Source organism: Ambystoma mexicanum, chromosome 3p, assembly GCF_040938575.1.
Source record: "Ambystoma mexicanum isolate Mex_15411 chromosome 3p, UKY_AmexF1_1, whole genome shotgun sequence".
Lineage (NCBI taxonomy): Eukaryota > Metazoa > Chordata > Amphibia > Caudata > Ambystomatidae > Ambystoma > Ambystoma mexicanum.
The window spans coordinates 287,566,035-287,592,000 of record NC_090925.1 but is presented as its reverse complement, the minus strand read 5'-3'; the positions used below and the strand labels follow the sequence as shown (position 1 = coordinate 287,592,000).

The following is a 25,966-nucleotide window of genomic DNA, read 5'->3' as shown; positions in this document are numbered from 1 at the left end:
ATATGTGGAGGGGACAGAAATGTCCTCTCATCAGGGACACCTCTCTAACCTCTGTTTCTTTTTTCTAAATGGTGGAGAGGGTGTCCTTTCACAGTGGACGCCCCCAACAGCCTCCATCTCATCTTCTTTTTGGGGTGGAAATGCGGCCCATGAAATTGCAGCTGTGAATTTGTCTCCTCGTCACATGCTAGAAGTAAACAGTCAGTTTAGAAGGGGTGAGCACTGATGGCCATGCCAAATCAATCTCTTACAAACGCTTAATTGTATAAGATGCTTGGAAGCAAACGGCTTCTATAGTCTCTTCAAGTTCTTTGTCAATTCTTTTGGTCATGGATAAAAATGAAGACTTTGAAGCAGAGCCACAATTCTTCAGAGAAGAAAATAACCTCCTTAAATACTGCACAATATTGAGACGCAGTCAAGTCTATCAAGGGGACTGGGCAAAATGCCTAGCAGGAAGTTCGATTGGATTTTTACATGATGGGAACAATATAAAAGACTTGTTTGAGCCATGTGAGGCCCAACATTCAACAGAATCCCAACAGGTTACACCCTCAGATCATATGGTAAAAAGGAAACGATTACCCTTATACGAAGGGGCTCAAGGGCAGGAGCAGCATGCCCAAAGGTGCTGACAACCATGCCAACGTGATCGTGCCAACACAGAGAGGCTTTGCAACACACACCTATGTAAAGACAGAGCCTCATTACGAGTGTGGTGGTAATTTCATTGGAGGTTGCAGTTGTTTTGCAAAAAGTACATTTGAAGGCATGTTAGGCTGTGAAGGAGGCGCAAGGGATGAGTCGTGTTGTATGAGTAATAGACGGCTAAATTAGTCAAATGGAGGGTAATTTAATTGATCAGCACACACATTGGGAAAATAGTTTTATTTCAGGGGCTCAGCTCTTTGAACAATACGTAGAATGTTTAAAAATATCTTGCGAGGTGAAAACACTGGCAGTCCGTAAGACATTCAAGCATTCATTCACCTGGGATCTACACCAGAATGAGGACCCCTAGTAGGTAATGCTCTTAAGGTACATTCATGGGATGCTGGCGTGCAAACTCATTGAGCTGACCGGGCTGAACCCCCTCACCGCCCCGAAATGTTAGCTGAGGGCGGGGCTTCCGTGCCCTTCAACAGTTCAAAGGATCAGTAACATGCTTCTGGGCGCATTTTGTTTCTTCTGAGGCAAATCTGCTATCTGCTGGACTCGAATGATCAAGCACTGCCCGTTTCACAGTCACAGCCCCCCTGAGACATAAAGGCTGCGTCCCTGCAGCCAGTGCCAGAATGAACTTGAAGTTGCTTGGGCTGTCCATAGTACTGCCCCACACTCTGCAATGTCATGTTATGCTATGATATTGAGTATTTTTCTTTGCACACCATCTGCCTTTGTCACACTTTCTAGGACCTTCACGACCTGCAAGAAGTGGGTGTTTTCAGACCTAAAGAAGAGAGTTAATGGACTGTAACATTGAAGCTGCACTAAAATAGTCCCATTACAATCAGTAATGAAGTTAGATGTCCCTACAATTAAGTTTGCCACTTCTCCAACGTCTCTGAAGTTATCACCTCTCCCAACATTTGAAGGGTTAGCCCCCACCTACATTTTAGCCTAGGGGCACCCCTGGAAGTGCGCACTTGCATTTTGTTAGGCAGAGAGGTGAGGGAAGCCTTTCCCCAAAACTGGCGGTCTTAAAGTTTTACTGTGTTTGTTCAGAAAAATGTACTTGAACAAGCGCAATAAATCTTTAGAGCTGCTAATTTCAAGAAAGACTTCTATCCCCTCTCTGCATATTGCGCTTTAAAATATACTATTTGATAGTTGTTCCCCACACCAGACCATGGAGGGGTAGAACAGTGGTGACGGAGCCTCCAATCTTGCCCCGCCTATTTTCTGAAGTGGCCCTTCCTATCACCACTTGGCCGCCCGCCCTGAAATGTACGTTTTGTTGTGCCCCTGATGGGATGTGGGTGTTTGAGATGGCAGTGTTTGTGCTAGACGCGCCCCCGATACGCAATTCAGGAGCCTTCCTGAAGGGTGTCAGCACTCTCATTTGTACTCTTCATACAAGACAGCACTGATCCTTGCAGTGGTCGTGTCATGTCTGTATTGCAATGCTATCTTAACCAAACTCCCGATAGTAGACAATCATGCGGCTCACCTCATCTTCAGATTAAAGTGCATCAGCCTAGCACTAAAGACACTGGGCCTCATTACGATAGTGGTGGTTCAGTGATAATGGCACCGTTATCACTGTACCGCCACATTATGAGTTCTGTTTGCGGATGCCGCTCGGCACGCCTGGTCTGACCAGGCGTGCAGAGCGGCACCCGTGAGCAGAACTGGATGGAAGCAACGGTACCGTTATGAATGGTACTGCTGCTACCATCCTCCCCATTCCCATTGAGTCCAATGGGGGCTCAATTGGGACTGGGGACGTACCGGCTCTTGGTCCCGTGAAAGGGGAATTACTGGGCCTGCCAAGATCAGAATGGCCCGGTAATTCACCTTTCGCGGGACCCGGAGCCGGACCCAAGTTTGGGGGTAGCCATGCCGGTATAAACGGCATGGCTACCTCCAACCTCATAATGAAGCCCATTGCATTAGCTTCCAGTGAAGTGACACAGAGTTCAAGGCACTCTGTCTGGTCTAGACATCCTGCAGGGAACCTGCACCTGCTTGCCCCACCAAACTGCTTCTACATCACCAGCCATCATCAGGCCTTGCAAATCCTGCGACCTACCCACCTGTCAGATACAGACATTTTGGTGGTAGGCCCCCCTACCCCTACCAAGACCTCTCCCCGTTTCACTCCCCCTTCTCTTCCCTCTCGCCAGATTGGTTAAAGTTTCCGAAACTAGGGAAGAGACTGCTGTTTCGATCTGCCTATAGTGGCTAGCCACCTGTGCTGTCATCTGAACCTATGCCCAACGCCCCACACATTCGCCCGGAGCTCCTCTCTTACCTCCCCAACGCCTGCTCTTGTTTTGCGCTCTGAAAGTTGGTTTCTGGTGCGTTGTGAAAATCCAGAATTAAATAAATAGTGCAAAGTTTAACTTTAAAAACATGTCTTCATTACATGAAATATTTTATTTCTGGTGGGTGGGCACCTGCGGTATGACATGATTGGTTATTTATAACACGCTTAATACCCAGAGGTTTGTAAGCAGGGACCCAGGGATCGAACCTGTGTTGCTCCGCGTCGTCTTGCTTCCAAGGCGAGCACGTTGCTCCTGAGCTATCCTCTCAAGACTGGGTGTCTCTATGCAACGCCAGTGTGGCCCCCACTGCCGGTACTGCTGTTCCACTTAGTTACTCAGGAGCATTACTGTATGTAGAGGATGATAATGTATATTTGTTCATAAAAGCCATGTGGCAAATATCTGTGAGTGAACAGCGCTTTTTGAAAATGTTTGTGATTTCGGTTGTGGTATTCAAATGGCTGGAAATCCCCCCTTGAAAAAAGAGGCTTAAATTAGTGATACTGACACTGTAGTGACACTTGTCTGATGATGACATTAGATGTGATATGATATATGTCATTGATAACGCGCCTACACACAAGTGTCCCAAGGCATGACAATACAAGGCAGGGAAGACAGAGGGAGGACGAGACAAATTATCTTACAAGGCCTTGTCATTCAGATCGTACAAGTGCAACAGTGCAAAGTGCAGGTGGGAAGGGAGACGGGAAGTGCAAACAGGGTAGCAATTGCGCTACATAAGTGCAGCCAGGGCAGCACAGCTCTGGGTAAGTGCAAGGGGGAAGGGGAATGTAGAGGTTACAGTTACAGCCCCTAAGTGCAGAGTAGGCCCAGAGACAGTGCAGTGGAGACTGATTATGGGGGAGCCTGATACCCAGTGAGGCTTTAAGGGTAGCCGGGCAACCAGTTGGTGCCACAGACAGGTAGGTAAGCAGGGGAGGAAGAGAGAGAAAGCAGAGGAGAAAAGGAAGGTATTGAGCGGCTTCCGGAACTTCAGGTGGTCCGGTTCAAGTTTGAGAGGTGCAGGGAGACCATTCCAGAGGGAGGCAGCTGCAGAGGAGAGAGATCTACCCCACACTCTCTGCCTGGAGACGCGTCTGACCCTCAGAGAGTTTAAGGTAGCTGAGCGAACGGCTCGGGAAGGAAGGTATTTTCAAAGAGAGAGTCGGATGCAATGCGGGCCCCGGCACCAGAAAGCCTTGCGGTCAATGCAGAGGGTCAGAGGGTGACACATGCATAATCAGATGCAGAAGATGGCCCTGGGAGGCCAAGAAGGAGGAAGGAAGCACAGATTATGGTGGGACCCTCTTGTGGTGAACTTGAATGGCAATGAGGTGTCCAAATGCCAATGGCACATTCTGGATTCTTCAATGTAGCTGGAGAATGCAGTTCCCTTTCAACACTGGCGCACACCCTCCTAACCTCGCAGGTAGATCATGTCAGTCTTCACCTGCTGGATTTGACTTATATGTTGTTGCATTGCTATAGCGCCCTTATGCCTTTGGGCCATTATTGTGCGCTCTATAAATTCATAAATAAAAAATGTACTTAATCTTAAAATCGGACTTTAACTAAGAGGTCTGCAACTTGTGGCTTTCCTGATATTTCGCATAACTACCATGATGTCTGGTCATTGACTATGTTGGCTGGGTGTGATGGGAGTTGTAGTCCAACACATCTGGAGCTCCAAATCTTCTGTTCTTGCTGTTAGTTGCTGCTGCCACTCTTTGAGGGACATGACCAGTGAGTGACTCTCTGGGAATTTCATAACACAGAAAAGTTCATATCGCAGCTGAGCAGAATGTTACAGGTTGCAAATTAATCATCACAATTTCAACCAATAACAAACGTTTAAAAAAATACCATGTGACTGTTTCATACGTTTCCAATATGGGAAAGCCCAGGATGTCCTGAGTTGAAAGATACTATGTCCGAGGTAGAAGCCAGGGCCAGGTCTTTCAGTCCTCATAATCTCACCTTGAAACAATGGATGAAGAAAAGCATCACGTTATCTGTATGGGAGACGGTTGGTTAGAAAACGTGTCTTCAACACGCAAGCAGAGATGCCTTTAAAGATGGCGGAGGCAAAGGGAGACGGGATTCTGGTTCCCTCCATCAGTGGGGTTTCAGAGGAGGACACGAGAGTGACCACTAGACTCCAAGATGACACTTAAAAAAATAATTACGTTTTACGAAAGGAATAGCAACACAATACAAAAAACACCAAATATTGCCATATAAAAATAAACAACAAAAGATATATCTATCAGTGACACATACAAAGTCAGTTCATCGTTTTAAACCGTGCAAATTATACAGATAAAACGAGAAACTCGAACGCACAATAAGCCGCTTCTCCCCCATTTGTACCAAATTAAGAAAATGATTTTGGGGTCAGTCACGGGACCTATACACATGCTCCTCCATTGACATACAGTTATCTAGACTCTGCTCCCATTGAGATAGTGTGGGGGTGCTGACTGGCTCCTCATTTCATTCAGGGACGTCATTTCACAAAATGGCACCATAGTGGAAGTGACATCACATGACCCTTGACCTCTGATGACATCACAGTATGTGAGGTCATGTGGCCCCACCCCACAGTGACATCACAGGAACCGATGGAACACAACCTTTCACCCCTTTAATGAGTTTAGCAATTATTGTATAGAATTCCTTAAAGATACATTATTTGTTCTTCCTATTCTTTCTTATTTAGGGTCACTGCTCAAAGTGTTACACTTGTGGAACCCCCAGCCAGCCTCTCCAGAAACAAAGAGCTACATGGTGCTGGCCAGTGCCCAGGAGCTTCAATTAAATAAAATAAAAAATATATATTTATATATATATATATATATATTTGGGGGTAGCAAGGGAGACCATAGGGGTAGCAAGGGAGAACTCAAGGGACGCAGGGGCATCCCCTGGCGACCCCCAAATGACTTCCCTGATTTCATTGCAGTGTTGCGTTTTACCACAATCAATGCATTTGAAATAAAAATCTTTTCATAACAATTTCATACTCATTAGAGTAGTGACAATAGATATATAATGCTAACACAGAGATTGCCTGACTCAGTGAATGTGTTTATTGGCATTGATGGCAAATTAACAAAAATCCAACAGAAGCTAACATATGATACCATTTTAAGTCTGTATGTACATATTTCTTGAAACAATAATACTTAGCTAGAAGTATGTTTTAGCCAATATAACCAGTTAATAAACAACATTGTCAGATATTTAAAATTATGAACACAAAAAAGCCAACACGTGTTTCGACCCCTTTGGGTCTTCGTCAGGGTATTAGTTTGACAATATCTCTCTTTTTGAATAATGCACTGTCCATGAGATCCCTAGATCCCTAAACCAAAATGAACAATTGGCTTTTTTTGTGTTCAGAATTTTTAATATCCTGCAATGTTGTTTTTTAACTTGTTATATTGGCTAAAGCATACTTCTAGCTAAGTATTATTGTTTCAAGAAATATGTACATACAGACTTAAATTGGTATCATATGTTAGCTTCTGTTTGATTTTAGTTAATTTGCAATCAATGGCAATACAAACATTCACAGATTCAGACAATCTCTGTGTCCGCATCACATATCTATTGTCACTACTCTAATGAGGAGTCTAGGCGCAGAGGAGGAGAATACATTGGCTTACAGATGTTTTTATATGTGCAGGAAGAATATTGCAATCTCTTGCATCACCCTTTCTCTGCTTGGGCTGTTACATCTACCAGTCTACCAATTTGTGCTTTAGTGCACATACTTGTTTTTACTGAGATACTTGTTTACTATGCACAGAGTTCTATCACCATAGTCTCTCATTCCTTACAGCATACATTCTTGTTTCTGCACACAGGAATTTCTTGCTGCATGTATAATCCTGGTATTGAATGCACTATGTCGTGCTTTTACACACGTGTACACACCCTTGTACTTACATTGCTATACACATCTTTACTAATGTACACAATTGAACTGCCATAGGGCTAATCTGCTCGAAATTGTTATTGCTTACAAGCTGCATCTCTGTACACAAAAGGAGGTTGCAAACAACTGCACACAGACTTGCGCTACTATACCCAATTATGTTGCTTTACACAGAGCTGTGTTGCTATCCAAAATATTCCTCTTACTACTCACACTTGTTTTGTTGCATACATATTTGTTACTGCATACATTGTTGTGTCATTGTAAATACACATTTGAATTAACACACCTTTTTGTACCTATACACACAATAGCTTTTCTGTTCCAAGAATTGTACTATTGTCTCTAACGATTGTATTATTCTTCACATCTTATTCACTGTATACATAAATATGTCAATGTATGCAATAATGCCAATGTACACATACATGTGACTATAAAAACTATTATATTCTGTGCAGATACTCGTGCTCCCGTTTTGTAGTCTACACAGTTGTTAACCTCACAGCGAATTGTATTATTGATCACGGCATTCTCATTCTATACACAGAACTCGGTTCACATCCACATTGCTGCATGTGTCCACTACCCTGCAAACATTTGTACTTTAAGAAAAATAAATGAGTAAAATAACAAACCCTTTGCAGTAACATAATAGTAAGGGCAATCAACCACAACAATGGATGATTTACTCATAATCATGTGCATGACATAACAGTAGGTTTACTGTTGAATAATTGTACTTGATATCAATCCATAACACCCATTTTTAAAAGCATACATGTTTATATAAACCCAATTCTCTTTTCAGTAACAATTGTGTACATATTTACACACTTGCATGCATGTGACACATTTTTGTACAGGAAAATACTACGCACATTTACAGAAATGTCTATAGCATCACACTCATGTATACAGTAGTACCAATGAGGTGGAGGAACTCATTTTGCATTGTTACAAACGTGGTTAGAATAGTAAAAGTGTATAACATTAAACCATTGTTTGGAAGACAAGTATGTTGCAGTAATTCCAGCATGTCTGCAGTAACACATGCAGTAATATATTTGTACTAAAGAAAACACAATTGAATTCAGCAACACAGTTTACCTTCAGTTACATAAAGTTGAGCACATAAATTAAATCCTGTTTGCAATAATAAGTATTTATTAGCAATCATGGCTAAACTGTAAGGTTTATATGTTCATATATGCACAAATTACTATTCAATAGCTGAAATACAAACACGGTTATACTTGTGTAAATAATAGCACATGTGTTTATGCAGTTTCCATGCATTTATTTTTATTTATTTTTTGAATATTTATAAAGCCCACTATACAGCAAAAATAAGTGTTTCCAGGCACTACAAGGGGGAGGGAACAGGGGATATAAACAACAAATAACGGTCCTAGGATGCCTTGTTACATTCGGAACATGCAAGTGTAGTAAGGGGCATGGAGGGTAGTGATGATCAGGGAAGGGGCATGAATGTAGGGGCATAAATGAGGGGGGGGGGGGCCCAGGGGCTATGCAAGTGTTAGGGGGAGCCGAGTGGGGTAAGTGCAATGGGATGACGGGGCTGAACCGCCGTCTAAGTGCGAGGAAGATGGGGTGAACCAGACTCATCAGGGATGCCCGATCCACCAGACTAGTCAGGGAGGGTGCCTGTAAGGGGAGTGCTAATTAGGGGTGTGCTGGTAGTCTGACCAGGGAGGGCCTGGCACTCTGTGACACTCATTAGTGACCAGGCCATCAGTGAAAGCCGCAGGTGGGGTGTTAGCAAGGGATGGGGAAAGGGAGGGGAAGGAGGTAGAGAAGAGCAGGGTCTTGAAAATCTTCCGGAATTTAACAAGGTTCGGCTCAAGTCTGAGAGGGGCAGGGAGACCATTCCAGACGGGAGGCACCTGCCGAAGAGAGAGATCTTCCACCCACTCTCTGCTTGGAAACGCGTCTGTGTCAAGAGTCTGGCCGGAGAGCACAGGGCAAAGGCTATATCTCACAGAATGCACTGTAGATTAGGGGAGATTCCTGAGGCAATGTTAGCATATAACAGAAACAGGTTACATACCAAGCTGATCTGAGATGAGACAGGTATTCACAGGAACTGCAGGGGCAGAAGCTGGCTGTAAGCAAAGAGACAGAGAGAAGGCAAAGACAAGCACATTTACTGGGCAACACGGATTGATCAGAATAAATGTCAGAATAAACAGTGTACTGGAATATGATAAGGGGTCTCCATGAATTAGGGAAGGCCCTTGGGATCAGTAGCCGCAGTTACTCTTAACAACTGTCATACAGCAGCGTCATGAATTAGGCATGCCGAAGAGATTGTTGTACTCAGTGCAAGGGTAAAACTGGAGACCATATATTGAGGCAGGTAAGACTCCAACAGACTAGGCAAAGGCAACATAAGTCTTTCCCTTATCTGATCTAAACAGAGATCAATGCAGGGATCACACTGTAAACGGATACAGAGGGAGGTACAACAGTGGACCAAGATGTAATACAGGCAGAAAGCAGAGTTGAAACAAGTAACCAGGTACAGACAGGATAGAGAAACAAAGTACAAAGCAGAGACTTAAATATCAGAATACACAAGTCAAAGGACTCGGGAAAGATAGGTTGCTGCCAACACAGCAAATACAAGTGGTTCAAGAAACTCAGAGTACTTAAGAACGTGCTCTAGAACTATGGACTGAAGTCTGGTAATTTTGCAAGCAAGGGACAAACAGGGAAACTTCATGAGACTGGAATTGCAAAGAGAAAGAGAGAAAAGCTAGGCAGAAACAGAACAAGTCTGTGAAGCAGAAAGGCTTACAGAAAACAGTGTGTTTACAGAAAGTCTGAAAGGCAGTAAAACACTGAATGGGCCTCATTAGAAGGTTGGAGGTAACCATGCCGCTTTTAGCAGCATGGTTGCCTCCATACCGCAATCCGGGCCCGGGTTCCTCGAATGAGGAATTACCGGGCCATCGCAACCTTGGTGGACCCGGTAATTCCCCGTCTGAGGAACCCGGACCCGGTCCATCCCCATTCCCATTCGAGCCCCCACAGGGCTCAATGGGAATGGGGATGGAGCTAACAACAGGCCCGTTAATGACGGGCCCGTTGTTAGCTCTCTGGTCCCGTCGCGGGACCCGGTAAGGACGCCTGGTTTTTCCAGGCACCCATTGCGGGTCCCGCGAGGAGACCTTGTAATAGGGTGGAACGGGTTTATCGGCACCGGCACCTTTACCGGTGCCGGTAAACCCATTCCGCCAACCTTATAGTGAGGGCCAATGTCTTTAACAGCAGAATAGGACAGGGGTTCAGAATTTAAAAGCTGGAAATCAAGGAAAAGTTAAACAGGCAGACTGCAAAAGCAGACTGCAAAGGGTGCTGCGAAGCAACACCAAGAAACAGGATTCAAAAGCCAAAAATCTGGATATTCAGAAAAGGTTCAAAAGCACAAACTCCCAGAGGAAGCAGTTGACTGAATAACTGCTTCTGTTCAAAGTGAGCTTATGAAGACCCCCCAAGCCAACAGCCCAGGATGGTGGAGCTGATTGCAGTCTCAGGCAGCTGCTTCAATTAAGTCCATTCCCGGCTTCAACAGCCTGCAGCAGTGGATTGTAATAAGGCCTTTCTGGCTCTTCGCAACCTAGCCTGCAGTTTCTTGGAACAGGTTATGCAATCGGGGACCTCTCCAGCTCTTAGTAGCTTGCTGCAAACAATGGTGCTTCATATGCCTCCTTCAGCCATCTGCCTCTTGCACAGCATACATGTACCAGAAAGCATCTGCTGGTTTAACCCGAAAACCCGGAATGGACTATGAAATTAGATTGGCCCAAAACTGCAGCAGTAAAATAAGTAAATGAATGCAGAAGCAGTCTGTAGGTTTTAACTTTGGAAGTTTGCCATAAACAGAGTCTCTGAATGTGCACATGTAGCGGTGCTGGGTGGCAGGTGGGTAGAATTGTGACACCTTGATCTGCAGAGTTGGAGCTGGATGACCGTAGGGCTCTAGCAGGGAGGTATTTGGGGAGATAGAGTTGATGTAGCATGTTCCCAGGCCCCAGAATGCCTTGTGGATGATGCAGAGGGTCTTGAATTTGATCCTTGCAGTTATTGGGAGCCAGTGCAGAGATTGAAGGTCTGGAGAGATGCAGCACCTGGGCTTGAGGCCAAGAATAAGTCTTTCAGTGCTATTCTGGATTAGTTGAAGGGGGCGAAGAGAGGAAAGTGCAAATCGAGAAAGAGGGTATTGCAGTAGTGAATCCTAGAGAGGACCTGAGTTCTGGAGATGTTGTGTTTCTGAGGGACGGTGAGGAAGGGGAGAATGCTTCTGAGGAGGTGAAGGTGAATGTGGGCCTTCTTGTCGAGGTACGTGATGTGAGGGATGAAGGAGGGAGAGGAGTCAAAGATGACACTGAGATTTCTGCCTCACAGGATGGTGAGGGGAGAGGAACCAAGGAGGATGGCCAGAGGGTGGGAGGGAAGCGAGGAGCAGGGGTCCCAATGAGAAGGACCTCAGACTTACTGGCTTTAAGATAGACATAATTAGACATGCGACAGGGCTGAATAGCAGTCAGGCCATCAGGAATCAAAGAGGAGGAGGAGGAGGAGGACGAAGAGGGAAGCTTGAAGGAGAGCTGAGTCTCATCAGTATAACACTGGAAATGAGCGGAGAAAGAGGAGATCAGGTGGGCCAGAGGGGAAAGGTAGATATTGAAGAGCCACAGCGATAGGATAGAGGGACGCCACTGGTAGAGAGTGAAATGGAGGAGAGGAAAGGGCCCGGTTGGACCTGCGCAGGTTGCATAGGAAGGAAGGAGGTCAACCTAAACCAAATCAGTGCCAGGCTCGTGATACCAAGGGAGTCTTGGAGCTGCTTTATGAGGGAATGAGTGACCATGCCAAAGGAACAGGACAAATCCAGGAGGATGAGGGCAGAAGGAGATTTAGAATCAAGGTTTGGAAGCATGTCATCACAGGTGTTCAGGAGAGAGGTTTCCATGCCTCTATATTCTCTGAAGCCACACTGGTGGTCATGGAGACAGCCAACAGATTCAGTGTGTAGAGTCAATAAGGAGATGGGCAACTTCACCAAGAGTGTAAATAGGATGGTAGTTACCCGGGCAGGAGGGGTCAGCAGACAGCATTATTAGGAGTGGGTGCCCAAGGGAGTGCTTGAGGGATAGTGGAAAGGAGCCAGTGGCAAAGGAATGGTTACGGAAGTCAGCCAAGGCAGGCACAAGTGAGGAGATGTTGTCCTTGATAGTTCAAGAAGAGCAGGGGAGCACCTGTTTGGAGGAGACTTCCATAGAGCAGACAGCTTTAGACGCCTCAGTTGTTATGATATGATAGGATATGGTATTTGTAACGCGCCTATACACAAGTGTTAATAGAGAGCTTTGCGTTTTGATGAAGGAAAGCATATCAAAAGATTCACTTCTTCAAACAAAGAAGGATCTCCGCAACACATATCGCAATTGGTCTTGTGAGCATAGAATTATGCGGAATGCACGAGAGGGTCAATGGATGCTAGAATCAGTTCTGCCGACCAATGCAAGACATTTTTTGAGCAATAATAAATGATCAGACGGTTACACAAGAGGCTCTCCAAGAGAATACAGTGACAGAGGAGGATTTGCTAGATTATTATAGCAAAACATGTATAGCTTTAAAGAAAGATCTACTGATGTCTGGCAAGGAGATAAGATGTAAACTCCATATAGACATAGAAGTAATAGAAGGATTAGTTAAGGGTGCATCACAATCGAGAACTGCAGACCCAAATGGGTTGACAAATATGATCCTGAAGTATTATGTTGTAAACTGATCTAAAATCTTGTTTGGACAGTTTATGAATACCCAACAATGCCTTAAGTTCTAGAGGTGGGCAATTGTTATTGCCATCTAGGGCACTCTATCGCCCTGCTAGACTCAGAGAGCACCTTATTATTGGGTATTGACCTAAAAGAGCTAGAGGACTGGGTGGAATCCAAAGGAATTCTATCCAAATTGTAAATTGGATTTTGTAAATGACAGTCAACAATGTTAAATGGGCTGGTATTGAGTGCCACCATAGCTATAAAAAAAGACAGGTGTATTTAAACCCATTTATAAATCGCTTATAGACCTGTGAAAAGCTATTGAGATGGTCAATAGAGGTAGGTTATGGCAAAAGCTAAAAAATGGGGCATACCAGAAGGTCCCTTAGCTATAATAATAAATGTACACGATCAGACCACCATACAAGTAAGGTTAGACTTATGAGGTCAACTCTCCTCTCCAGTTGCTAAAGATAGATGTGTGAGGCAGGGCTCAATGTTAGCTCCCTGCCTCTTTAATCTATATCTGGCGGACCTGGCCAAATTTCTCTCTCCACATGCCCTGGCTAGTCCCAGAATCAGCACAAGTAAAATCAATTATTTGGCCTATGCAGACGATAGTCTTATTAGACTATACTCCCAATGGCCTCCAATGCTTAATTACAGCTATGGGAAAGTTTGCCAATGAGAATGATTTCGTAGTCAATCCAATAAAGTCCAATATAGTCCTCTTTAACAATCCACATGGGAGAAAGCCTCGATTTACCTGGAAAATGGTTAAGCAAGTACTCCCAGTGTGAAAAAAAGTTAAGTATTTGGGTTTCAATCTAAATGCCATCCCCTCGTTAAAAGAATCTAGAGGTTGAACTGGAGAGAAAAAATCTCAATTTGCAAGACAAATGAAAAAATGGTTAAATACATACTGCCGGTTTTCGTTGCTACCATTGATTACAGGGGAAGCCATTGCTAGTATTCTCTAGTATTCTCTAGATTGGGGGTGCATGGAGGGTAAGATTTGGAAGAAAGTCTTATCCCTCCCTCTGTCTTTGCCAATTGCCTGATTAAGGTATGCATTGGGTCTACTGATCACTGTGTACCCATTTGAAAAGGAAAATATTGACACTGTACAGAACTGTGATTCTGCCTCGAAAGAATTCTCTCTATGAAGACATAAGGGATGTGATGAATACTGAACGTTGTGAGTATCTAATGACTTTTAGAGGAGATGCTGAAGATATTGAACAGAGAGTTCCCTGATTGAGAACCCTTATAAGGTTATATGTTCACTGTTAAAGATGGATTATATTTTAACAAGAGCCTCATTCTCCCACAATAATGTTGTTATTAGTGTTAAGCCAAGAAGCTATGTTTTAACATACATGAGAAGGTTTTCCTAACCCCATATGGAGAACTGTACTCTTGAGGTTGTGTCTACATTTGATTAATACTAGAGAATTACAAAGAATTCATTTAAAATTAGATCCTCATGAGGGGTATTGTGATTTTTGCAAAGAAGGAGTTCATCAAGATCTACGACATTTACTGATGACATGTAAATCCACTGCGGGCTTGTGGGGTAGATATTTTGCACAATTTGTACATAACCCTGATTGGATCAACACAGAAGAGTATGGCTAAGACTATCAGCGGGGACAGAGGTCTTCCTACCTTTGGAGCTTCTGAGGGTATTAAATGAGTTACATTTTATAGTTATAATTATCTGAGGGTCTGATATTGTACATAATGAGGCTAATAGTTATGGTTAATAGTTTTATATGAGTAGAAATAACATGAATTATTTTGTAATGATTTAATAGAATGAATGTGTATTTGTAAGAATTGTCTATTTATTTGTGAAAAAGTCAAAATCATGACTAATATACAATTAATGAAATTTAAAAAGAAAGCTTGGGATGTCTGCTGAGATGAGAGCATCCAAGGTGTGATTGGCTGAGTGAGTCGGAACGGAGGGAAGAATGGTGAAGGAGAGGGGGTTGCAGAGGTTACTGACAGTACAGTGGCTTCAGTAGAACACTCAAGATGAATGTTGAAGTCTCAGAGGAGGAGAAGCTCGGAGGTGCAGGTCAGCAGAGAAGAGGTGGGGTCAGCCTATTCAGAGAGGAAGAGGGTGAGTGGGTGAGGGGGCCTGTAGATAGTGGCAAGAGTAAGGGAGAGGGTAGGAGAAACACACACCAAGACTGCAGACGAGGTATTCGAAGGAAGAATAGCATTGGGTGGGTATGACGGTAGCAGAAACCCATTCAGGGAAAACAAGAGCCACTTCCCCTCTGCACCTGTTAGGCCTGGGCTTGGAGAGAAGCTCGTAGTCCTCAGGAAGAAGAGTGTCTTGAGCAGTCACAGAGCTGGCATTGAGCAACGTCCCAGTGAGGGCGAGAATGTCAAGGTCAAAGTCTTCAAGAAGGAGAGAGATGTTAGAAGAAGGTTTACTTGCAGAACAAGCATTAAGAGTAGCTAAGTGAATCTGGTTGTCCCCTTTGAAGGATTTCCGAGGAGGGGTACAGGGATGTGGTATACCCGTTGGTGACAACGGGGTCAGGAGGTGACAGAGGGAGGAATGGCAGGAGAAGGAAGGAAGTTGATGAGAGACAGAAGGCGCCTATCCAGAAAGAACAGATTTGGCTGAGAGCCCTGGGCCATGACAGTGCCATTCTGATAGATATTAATGGTACACCTAGACAATGGGAAGAATGCCAAGAGAACTTCCCGTCTTGTTCCATCATTAATGGGCAACGAAGATAAAGGCGAGAGGATAGAGACCATGTGGGGAGTCCACAGGTCCGGAGAGGAAGTGACAAAGAGCATGTCAGTGATAGTCTCCCTGGAGGAAGCATTGACGTACTTATCGGCAATGGGCAGGCCTGGATTGGAGAACAAGAGTTCTTTCTTAAACCTTTTCCTTCGAGGCTTCGAGAGAGAGGTAGGATAGGTGATAGAGTAACAGTTATAGTAGATAGGGGAGACAGAGAGCACCATGGATGAAGGGGAGGATGGAACAGCCAGAAGGACTGCACTGTGCATGAGGAACTCACCAGATGACCTAGCAGCAAGACAAGGGAAGATGAAACAGATGAGCAGTAAGTCAGATTCCAAGTGGAATAGGGCCTAAATTACAGCGAGAAGTAGAAGCACAACATAATGAAATGAGATAAGAATAACAGGTGAAACGGCCAAGGTTTTAAACACAGACACAGGATTCAAAATGCTCAAATTTGGATTTCTAAAAACAGATGAAAAGACCCAAGTCCTAAAACATAGACACATGATTGAAAATGCCCAAATTTGGATGTCAAAATAACAGGTAAAAAGGCCTAGGTCCCAAAACACAGTCACAAGATACACAATGCACACATTTTAATTGCAAGATACAGGTGAAAAAAGGCCTAAGTTCTAAACACAATCATAGGGTTCAGAACGCACAGAGTTGACTTGAAAATTGATAAAGGCTACAAGCTCAAACAATGCAAGACGTTGTCAGGAAGCAGAAGAGAATCATTTGGGGTTCAGTGCAGGCCAACTTGAAGGCAGAGTGAAAACAGAATTACACGAAGTAACACATTAGGGTAAGAAAGTCTTGAAAAGTCCGGTATTCAGTGAAGGTAGGAAGCAAGTACAATGTGAAGGAGGAACCATGAGTCCTGAGGCAGCATGAGGAAGGGAGAACAGGAGGCTCGAGGCATGCCGAGGATGAAAAGTAAGATGGAGTACTGTGCAGGCATGCAAAGCCAGTAGTCGCATAGGCCCCACTGTAGGAACAGTCGGAGAAAGGTGAAGGCAGGTAAGAGTCGACGGTGCTGAATCACAGGGGATGGAGCGTGCACAAGCATCACAGCCTCTGCATTGGGGACAGGGACAGTAAGGAGATATTGCAATCAGGGAAGCACAGGGCTTGTGAAGGTGCACCCCAGTAGGGCAATTAGAGGGGGGCCAGTAACAAAGTCAAGGTGTCACAGTGTGAACGAGGAGTCTTACCGGGTCAATGTTATTGCAGGCATCCAGACGAGTATGAGCTCATGGACGTGAGTGGCAAACGGAGAGCACAGCCCCTTCCAGCTCCGGACAGGCCCAGACAGGGTAAGCCTTAACCCTTGTAGGTGGCTCTTAGAGGGGGCCGATGTTGCCTGCCAGCTCCTGGGCCCATATATGAGATAAGCCTCACATTGACCAATCCGGAGAGAAACAGGGAGGCAGATGGTGTGCATCAGCACACTACAATACAACCGACGGCCATGTTGAAGAAGGCCCAACCATGTAGTCAGGCAACAGGGATCTTTGAGGCCACAAGGGTTTGTGGCATGATGTTGCTGCAAGGAGGACAGGATGAGAAGAGAGGCACAGACATGGTAAACCTCAGCCCTTGTAATACACTTCAGAATACTCTGTCCGACTCCTCTGTACATTTACTACAGTATGTACAGTAACTGAAGTGCATGTTGTAATGAACTCATGGTGGCAACAGTAAAGACAGAAACAAGTGATCACAGTTCAAGGATGTTTATTAAACGTATGAATGGGTGAGAAAAATGCCTAACCTAAACCTAAAGATAAGATTGGAGCAAGCTACAACCATCAAATAATGATAAAGCAGTCCAGTGGCTTCTTGTCAAATAAAAAGGGCCTATGCTAAAACATCCTATTGCCAATCCTTACCCCAAGTTGCAAAAAAAGTGTGCAATTATGATCACCAGAAAAGAAAGAAGTGTTCTCAAAATGATAAGCCAACATAGTATGGCGGGTTCTTCTTTCCCCACGTTTTAAGCACGGGACAAGGCAGGACTTCTGAGCACATCACACTACTGGGCCTTTCTAGCACAAGGTTCACAATTCTATTCAATGATGTCAGGACCTTCAGGGGAAAGTCTCTTTCCTGCAAAGTCTCATGCCTTAGAAGGCCCCTGGATTAAAACAACAAACAGACAAAAGTACCTTCAGTGATTGGTCTTCGTCCCTTGGATCTCCCTCCGCCGGTCCGTCAGTTCACTAAAGCTCTTCACTCTTAATATCCACACAATGTTTTTGGGTGCATCATGTATCAACCCGATTCGCAGGCATCTCTCAACCAGGTTCACATTTGCCAATTCCACAGTTCACTTTGTTTTATCATGTGCAGGGTTTACTTCTCTTAGCTTTTCCCTTGGCCTCCCTCCGTCGGGTTCACATAGCCATCATTAACAAAAAGTTCATGAGTTCTTAACACAGTTCATTATTTGCTTCATCTCTTCAGAAAGCGTGGTTTACGTTTCCCTAGTTTTTCTCTTGGCATCCCTCCGTCGGGTTCACACTTGCCTTAATTCACAATTTCACAACCTTTTTGGAATGCAGGGGTTTCCATCCTCTAGCTTTTCTTTGGTATCCCTCTGTCGGGTTCACACTTGCCTTAGATCACAATGTTCACAATTTTATCAGAAAGTGAGGGGGGGGTGGGTGTTCCATTCGCCTAGCTTTCTCCCAGCAACGGGTCAGAGACTTCCGATTGTACAAGGGATTTGGCCATGACCCTTGTAGGACCACTCTGACGCATCACGGCACCCTCTACTAGGTCCTTCTGGTACTTGTAGTTTCTACACAAAACAAAGGGGCCAGCCATAATCCTCCGATTGAGCACCCCTGTGGCACCTGACCACTCTGCAGCTGGCCCTTCTCTGGGTTTTTCCGAAAGTTCAAACACACACAAGTTCTTTCTACCAAAGTTTCTTGCATTCATATAATGTTGCCACTGGCAACCTTGGGCTCAACACAGATTGGTTTGCTATCAGCTTTCTCCGACTCACCGGCTGTGGTGCACCCATTGGCTTGTCTTGCTTTGGGAGTCAGTGATGGTACCACAGTAGCCAGTGTGCTGCCTCCCCGGCTGTGTTATCAAGACGGAAGGCACCAGTGTACCGGTGACACTTGTCACACCACATGCCAGCTGTAAACCCGGTCTTATGATTTCCCTTTTGGAGGCTTCGCGGCTCTGAGCTGAAAAGGGCAAGGGCAGTTCCCCCTTTGTCATCCCTCCAGGTCTCACAGCCTTTCTCCTCCAGTTGAACTGCCTGTCCAGCGTAGCTGTTTTCTCGTGCGTTCGGCCTTGCTCGTCGTGTGCTCTCGTGCTCTGTCTTTAATCCCTATGGGGAAGGTAAAGTGCTGTCAGGTGTGCTTGGTTACTGTCAATTGCCTGACTCTGCCTGACCCTTGTATTGGGACATGTCAGGTAAACGGCTCTGGTGTTAGTCCGTTGTTTGTCACAGTGTAAGAAAGTGTTTGTGTTGAAAAAGGAGGGGCGTAGAGTTTTTAGATATCCTACAGGTTTGGATGGGGAAAAGATGTCATAAGTAAGGGAGTGCTTGGTCAATTCAGAAAGGTGAAATATGTAGGGTTCGTGAAATGAATAGGGGGCATTATGGGAATGGTAGTGTTTTGTCAAAGTATGCTGGGAGTTTGGGAAATAATAACCAGAGGAACGTGGAGAAGAATGACTGGGAGTATTCGAGTAGGAACTAGAAAAACAGGGTTTCTCTGAGATGTGGTTTCTGAATACAACAGGGTTTGGACTCCTAGGGGATTTACCAGATATGGAGGGGTCGTTACATTTGGGTAAGGGGTATTTGTTGGGTGGAAGAGGCAGACATAGAACAACCTACAAAGGCCTCCAGCACTTCTTCCTCCTCATCTTCATCCCTGGTATAATATCGCATCTCACCTGGGGTATTCCCACGAGTATAACCCTGGGCTACCCTACCCAGGTGATCCTACCTCGCTCGTTCACCCCCAAGATGGGGATCTGAGAGCACCAGCCCTTCCCTGGCCACCTGAATAAGGGATTCTCGAGTTCTTCTTGGGAGAATACCCTCAGGATTCTCACATAGTATAGTAACACAGATTACTGTATAGTAAAAGAAGTATGTACGATAACATAATCGCATGCCACTGAACATGAATGCATGCATAATAACACTATTGCACATACAATAATGTTGTGTGAAAGTAAAACATTTATGAGCTTTTGTAGTAACATGATCATGTGCACTGTGTATACAGTAATTCCTTAGTTTTTAATAATGTTGTTCACTGTAAAGTTACACAGTTACACTGGTTTGTTTACAGTAACACTATTCTGCTTAAAGGATAAAGAATGCAGTAGTTGTAACATGCTTTACTGTAAATTAAATCTGTAAAGTAATACAAGTGTGTGCACAGAAATACAAGTATTTGTCCAAAGTAAACACACGGGACCCCTGATTTTTAAATCATTAGCAATGAATACGCATTATCACCAGATTGAGGCTAGACCTTGCAAGACCTAAGCCATCCTACAGGCAGATCCCTGCTTTACTGGAATAGTCACAATAGTGATCCAATGTTACCTTAACTGAACCTCCACCAATACTGGACAGAAACATGGCACAGACGATCACTAGACATTCGCTTGCCTTCCCAGAAAGTGTCTTGCCCTGCTACCATGAACACCCAACCGCATTTTCAGGAGATGTCAATGAATGCAAAATAAGATACATTTTACTCTAACTCAATTAAAGTAACTGTCCTGATTAAAAGCACAAACAGATTACAAGAACATTCTAGAAGGTATCCTAAAAACAAAATATACATCCGTTACTGATTTCTGCTCCAAAAGAATGGGACAGGACATTTAAATTGGATGTCAGATGATTCAATAGAGTTGTCATCATAGACTTCCATTTCACTACATCTGCTTCCACAGCTCTTGTCAATTTCCAACAGTACTCTGTCATAGCCTTAATAATCAGGACAGTATTTCTCACTTTGTTCTTAGATATTCTCATGTCTGGTAATTATCTTGTTAGTTCCAAAACTCTCTTTTTCTCTCAATTCCCCTGATTCTGTATCTATGGGGGATTCTTAAAACTCTGACACCAATGGACACGCCCTTTTCTTGTCCAAGAGTTTCCTGGACAGTGATTCGGATTTGATACCTTCTTCTCATCGGCCTCTTCTGGTGGAATGCCTTATAATGAATACATCTCTCCCACAGGAGACGAATTCCTCTGCATAGGTGTATACGTCTCTGAGTGACATGCTTCCATTTCCAGCATGCACAATTTCACACTTGCCTATTTTCTCCTTACTCGAGTGTGCATATCACTTTGGGACTCTGTGCAAGTTTTCACAGAATGCAAAGTTTCATACTTTCTTTAATAGTCCTTAGAGAGCCATGCGTAGATTGGACTCTGAACTCCTTACGGTGTCCGCTCTGTTCCTGTCTTGTTCTACATAGAATTCTGGCAATTTCCCTCTGATCCCAGGGCACCATAGCAATTTAACAACCTCGTGGCCTTCGCTTTTTTATGGTGTCTCTGTGGAAGGTCTGTTATAAAACCAATAATGGGTCTTGTGCAGTGTTCCCTTCAGCTCTCGGGTGCTCCCCTTAGCTTTCTGTTCTCATTCGACCTCCTCAGCTTTGGCCTCTGTGTGGATTCATGCATTCCATTGAGTCTGTCAATGGTATTGCTGTGCTCTGCTTCTTCAGCTTAACGGAACCTGTGAGAAGTATTGCCAAATCAATGCCAACGTCTCCTCATTTCTGGCATCTCCGCCCAGCTCCTGTGGACACTCTATTGGTTGGGTTTCCAACTGTATCCTTGCCCTCCACTCTAGCACTAATAGTAGCCTTCTGGCCTTTGGCTGCCTCTCTTCTAATCTTGCCCCGTCTTCTGCCTGGAGCTTTCCTATCTTATGGTGCTCCCCACTTCAAATCTACTTCACTCTACATTTGCGGCAAAACTCACTCCTGCTCATCCATGTCTTCCTTCTCTTGGTGTTTTGACCCAAACCCAACCATTTTCTGTGCAGTTACACCAAGTGTAGTTCTCCCAGAATTCATCATTGCTCTTAACCCCCACCCTTAACCATTGTGCCGAGAACAATGAACGCTCTAACACTGGTTTGAGTGGTATGTTATGATATGATATGATAGGTTATTTATAACACACTTAATACCCAGAGGTTTCTAAAGACGGACCCAGGGATCGAAACTGTGGTGCTCCGTGTCATCTTGGTTCCAAGGTGAGCACACTGCCTTGAGCTATCCTCCTGAGCTATCCACCCCTCGATCTTCACATATGGTTCCAGAAGTGGCATCACAAACCTTCAAACCTGAAATTTGAGACTAGAGAGTCGGGTGTCCAAAAGGGAGAGCGAGTACTGGCAAATTGGTTAAGAGACCCCTCCTTTGTATGTCTCACTCTGGGCGAGAAGGAAATATCTTATTGACAAGGACACACCCAGTTGTCAATGTCCTCCTGTCAGCCTCCCATCAAACTGGCCTATTCCTCTCTCTCTGAAGATGAAATATGTGCTTTAGTCAGTGACAAAGAGCTGGATGTTGACAAATCCAACCCAGATAAAATGGAGTGTCCCTCAGCCCAGGCAACTTTAGAGCCACATCCTCGTTGGTAAGGCTGACACCTCCAGGGTGCTAAACCATCTCTGCCGTCTAGACAGGCACATAACCTACTTCCTGCACCACCGATGGTGATAATCGAGACTCTAGAGACTGCCAAAGGCACAAGCCCTTTGGAAGATCTACCTAATCTTTTCACCCACATAAATTTGGAGGAAAGAGGAAAAGTGTTTAATACCCAATCCTAAACCGGACCAGAAGATGTCTTTAGAAGTACGTCTTAAAGAACTGGTGGTGGACAAATAATGGTGATCGGTTACCTGATGGCAATGGTGGCCCAAACTACCAGGGTGAAACAACATCACCAATCATTCCTGCAAACATTTTGTGATGGATAAGACCCAGGAGTGATTGTCGCTTATTTTGAGTGACTGGGGCAACGCTGAAACAGAAGGGACAATGAGAAAGAATCATTCCTCTGCTGTTGACCGGTGAATTACAGGGAGCAGAAGAAATCCCCATCGCTAACTAGGAGACTCCTTGTGACCAGATACAATAAGGGATCCAGAAAGGCCTGGCCACGATCCTGTATGCCACTGGAAGAAGAACCAAAATTTTAGGATACAGTCCCTCGGTGCCACCCCCCCAGCAACTCTGCTACATGATACAAAGTTTGATCAAGAAGTGGACGGAGCGAGAATGACCTTGGAACCATTGAAGGAGGCACTGGTTTCAGAGAAGCGGTGTCAATCTCTACCCAATTCCCTCCCGAAAGCCGTACAAGAATTACACTGGCCCAACCTATTCGGGCAGACAATAGGCCTCAAAGAGCAGGCCAAACGCTCCCTCCTGAACCTCGGCAAATCATGCAAGGGAGTCAGGAGAGAACCATGACAACCTTATTCCAAAATAAGGACTTTCACTGCAGCTGGAGTAAGGTCAGTCAGAAGAATTACTCCTTCCAATGTGGCACAGTAAATTGGGGACGTAGGTAACAAAATCAAAATGGATAGGCTAGCAAATGTGCTGCTGGAGAGCCTGGGAACCGGAAGCGCGATTCGCAACAGAAATGCTGGCTCCAGGGGTGGAATATGGGGGATCCCACAGGGCCTCCACCCCATTCCTAGCATCATGGGCTACCACCCACACACTGGCCAAGACCCTTCAATGGGAGTCTCACCCATAGGTAGTAGGGTACACCTGAGTAGCAGGAGCGTGCCTAATCTGAGAACGCTGGCTCCTGACCCTTCTAATTTACTTGTTAGAAACCAGGCAACATAACATGATAGATGTGCAGATCAGGAAGCTACGCATACTTCTTCCTGGCTCTGACAGGGGGCAGCTTGCATCGCAATGTGTGGACCGGGAAAGCACACCTACATAGAAGCGAAACAAAGCTAATTAACAGAGTACGCATTCTGGGTTTGGGAGGTATAGAGATGGGCTCACCTGACTTCAAGGCAGAGAAGGCAGACTCCCCTTTTGAGCCTTTGCTTGTGGAGCCAAGGGCCGCTCAAGGACAATGGAAACTTCATTCACAGAACACAGTGAGGAGACAGGACAAACCCGAAACCAATCAGATAGTCAAGGCAAAAAACACGTTCAGCTGCACCCACTCCAACCCTTAGTATCACAATCATGAGAGGGGTTGGGAGGTGGTAGTCAGGAGAAAATGAGAAGACACAGAGATGAGAAAGACAGTGGAGGGAGAGGTTGGAATTTTTCGAGGGAAAGTGAGTGGAGTGGTGAAGGAAGAGAGACGGGAGGAGGAAAACAATATGAGAGAGAAAGAGAGTGGGAGGGAGAGAAAGCAAGAGAAAGAAAGTGAGAGAGACTGAGAGCGCAAGGGAGAAGGAATGCGGTAGGGAAGAGGAGGAACACAAAAGGGAGAAAGAGAAGAGGAGGAAACTGAAAAGAGACATATGGATATGCTGAACATCGAGATAGATAGGGAGGGATAGGGATAGAGAGAGTGATGAGGAAGATAAGCAGCAAGCAGAAGAGAGAACACCTGAGAGGAGCAGGAGAAATAGCAAGAGAGAGTAAGAGAAGAGAAGTCAAAGGTTTGAGCAAGGAGAGCCAAAGATAGATGATGGGTGGTAAAAATACAAGAGAGGAAGGAAGGAGAGCAGAAGAGGCAGGAAGCATAACACAAGAGGAAGCAGAGTAGGGATGTAACCACCAGAAGCAAGGATGGTGGTAAAGTCTTGAATTGGAACTAGAAGGTTGGTCAGGAGCAGGTGAAGCAGAGTGCAGATCACTTTAAGAGTGAAATCTCCGACATACATTGAATCATACAAAGTAGACTGACCAAGCAGACAACTCACCACATCCAACCAACCCCTGGACCACAGAACAGGCTGACACCAGTGAGATAACAAAAGAAGCAGAAGGGATGGTTAGTAAATCACTTGGAGCAGGGTTGCCACGCCAAACCTTGCCTCAAGTAGAACTTCCAAGTACTGTGTGCTTCAACCTTTGCTGGAGAGTCTGATGCCTGACCCCGGGCGGACCACACAAGGGTTCTGACGTGATGCTGCCTGTAGGACTAACTCAACAGCATGACAAGTTTTGTGATGGCAAAGAAAGACCGAGAGCATGAAAGAAGTACTTGGGATCACTATAAGATCCCCGAGACTGCATGCAGCAGGAGAAATCCCTAACGTAAGGAATAGAGGGACAGGTTTACGAGTGGGGTCTTAAGAAAACTGGAAAGCTTACTATAGACCCTACCAATTGTTATTTTGGCCCGAACACACCCACAGACATTGTATTTCTCATATGTTTATGGTTTAGATAACAAGCAACTCAATAGGACATCATCTTGTCCAAAAACGGTCACCACATCCCCAAAATGATCCGAAGGCCTGTGTTCCCCTCCAGCAGCAATGGAGAAGTGGTTTTCCCAATACTTCCTCACCAGAGATAATAGGAACAATGCCGCCTTTTAGGATTATCCTCGATCCCGACCTTAAGAGCACAATACACTGTGTGTTTTGAGGATAACTACACAAAATAGGGTACATTTAAATGCGAGTTCTGTACATAGTCATTGGTTTTCCTGCACACCTGGCATGAATGTGGTGCTCAGGGACCAGAGATGGCAAAACATTGCAGGCTTTACGGCTCCCAATTATCTCACCCTCCCAGGCAACGTGTTTGTCTTGGAAGCAAGACAACACAAAACAACACAGGTTTGAATCCCTGTCCCATGCCTAGAGACTTTGTCTCAGACTGGTCTCTAGTATTAAACCCGATTAAACAGATTAATTAATTATGCCCTAAAGCATTTGTACATAGACTGAAATATGTATAGTCTGCGGGCGGTAATGTATTAGCAACTATTGCATCCCTGACAGAAAAGCAATGCCCAGATAACGTCTGCCCCTCTGCTCCCGCCACCCTTTACAGCTGTACCCCTCCTCTGTGCCCCTCTGTATCCTATCCCCGCTGTATATCTGTTCTGTCGTTACTTCTGAAAAGCACTCTGTTATGCATCTGTACTGTTGTTACCTCTGTAAAGCGCTCTGTTATACATCTGTACTGTTGTATACCTCTGTAAAGCGATCTGTTATGCATCTGTACTGCTGTATACCTCTGTAAAGCACTCTGTTATGCATCCATAGAATTGTATACCTCTGTAAAGCTCTCTGTTATGTATCTGTACTGTTGTATACCTTTGTAAAGCAATCTGTTATGCATCTGTACTGCTGTATACCTCTGTAAAGCGCTCTGTTATGCATCCATAGTATTGTATACCTCTGTAAAGTGCTCTGTTATGTATATGTACTGCTGTATACCTCTGTAAAGCGCTCTGTTATGCATCCATAATATTGAA

General features: G+C 44.8%; 1 protein-coding gene across 4 annotated transcripts in view; it reads left to right on the top strand.

Annotated features, from left to right (window-relative positions):
• Positions 1-25,966, top strand: part of EEF1A2 (eukaryotic translation elongation factor 1 alpha 2) — a 142,318-nt gene that overhangs the window by 21,003 nt on the left and 95,349 nt on the right. The gene's annotated exons all lie outside the window — the stretch shown is intronic.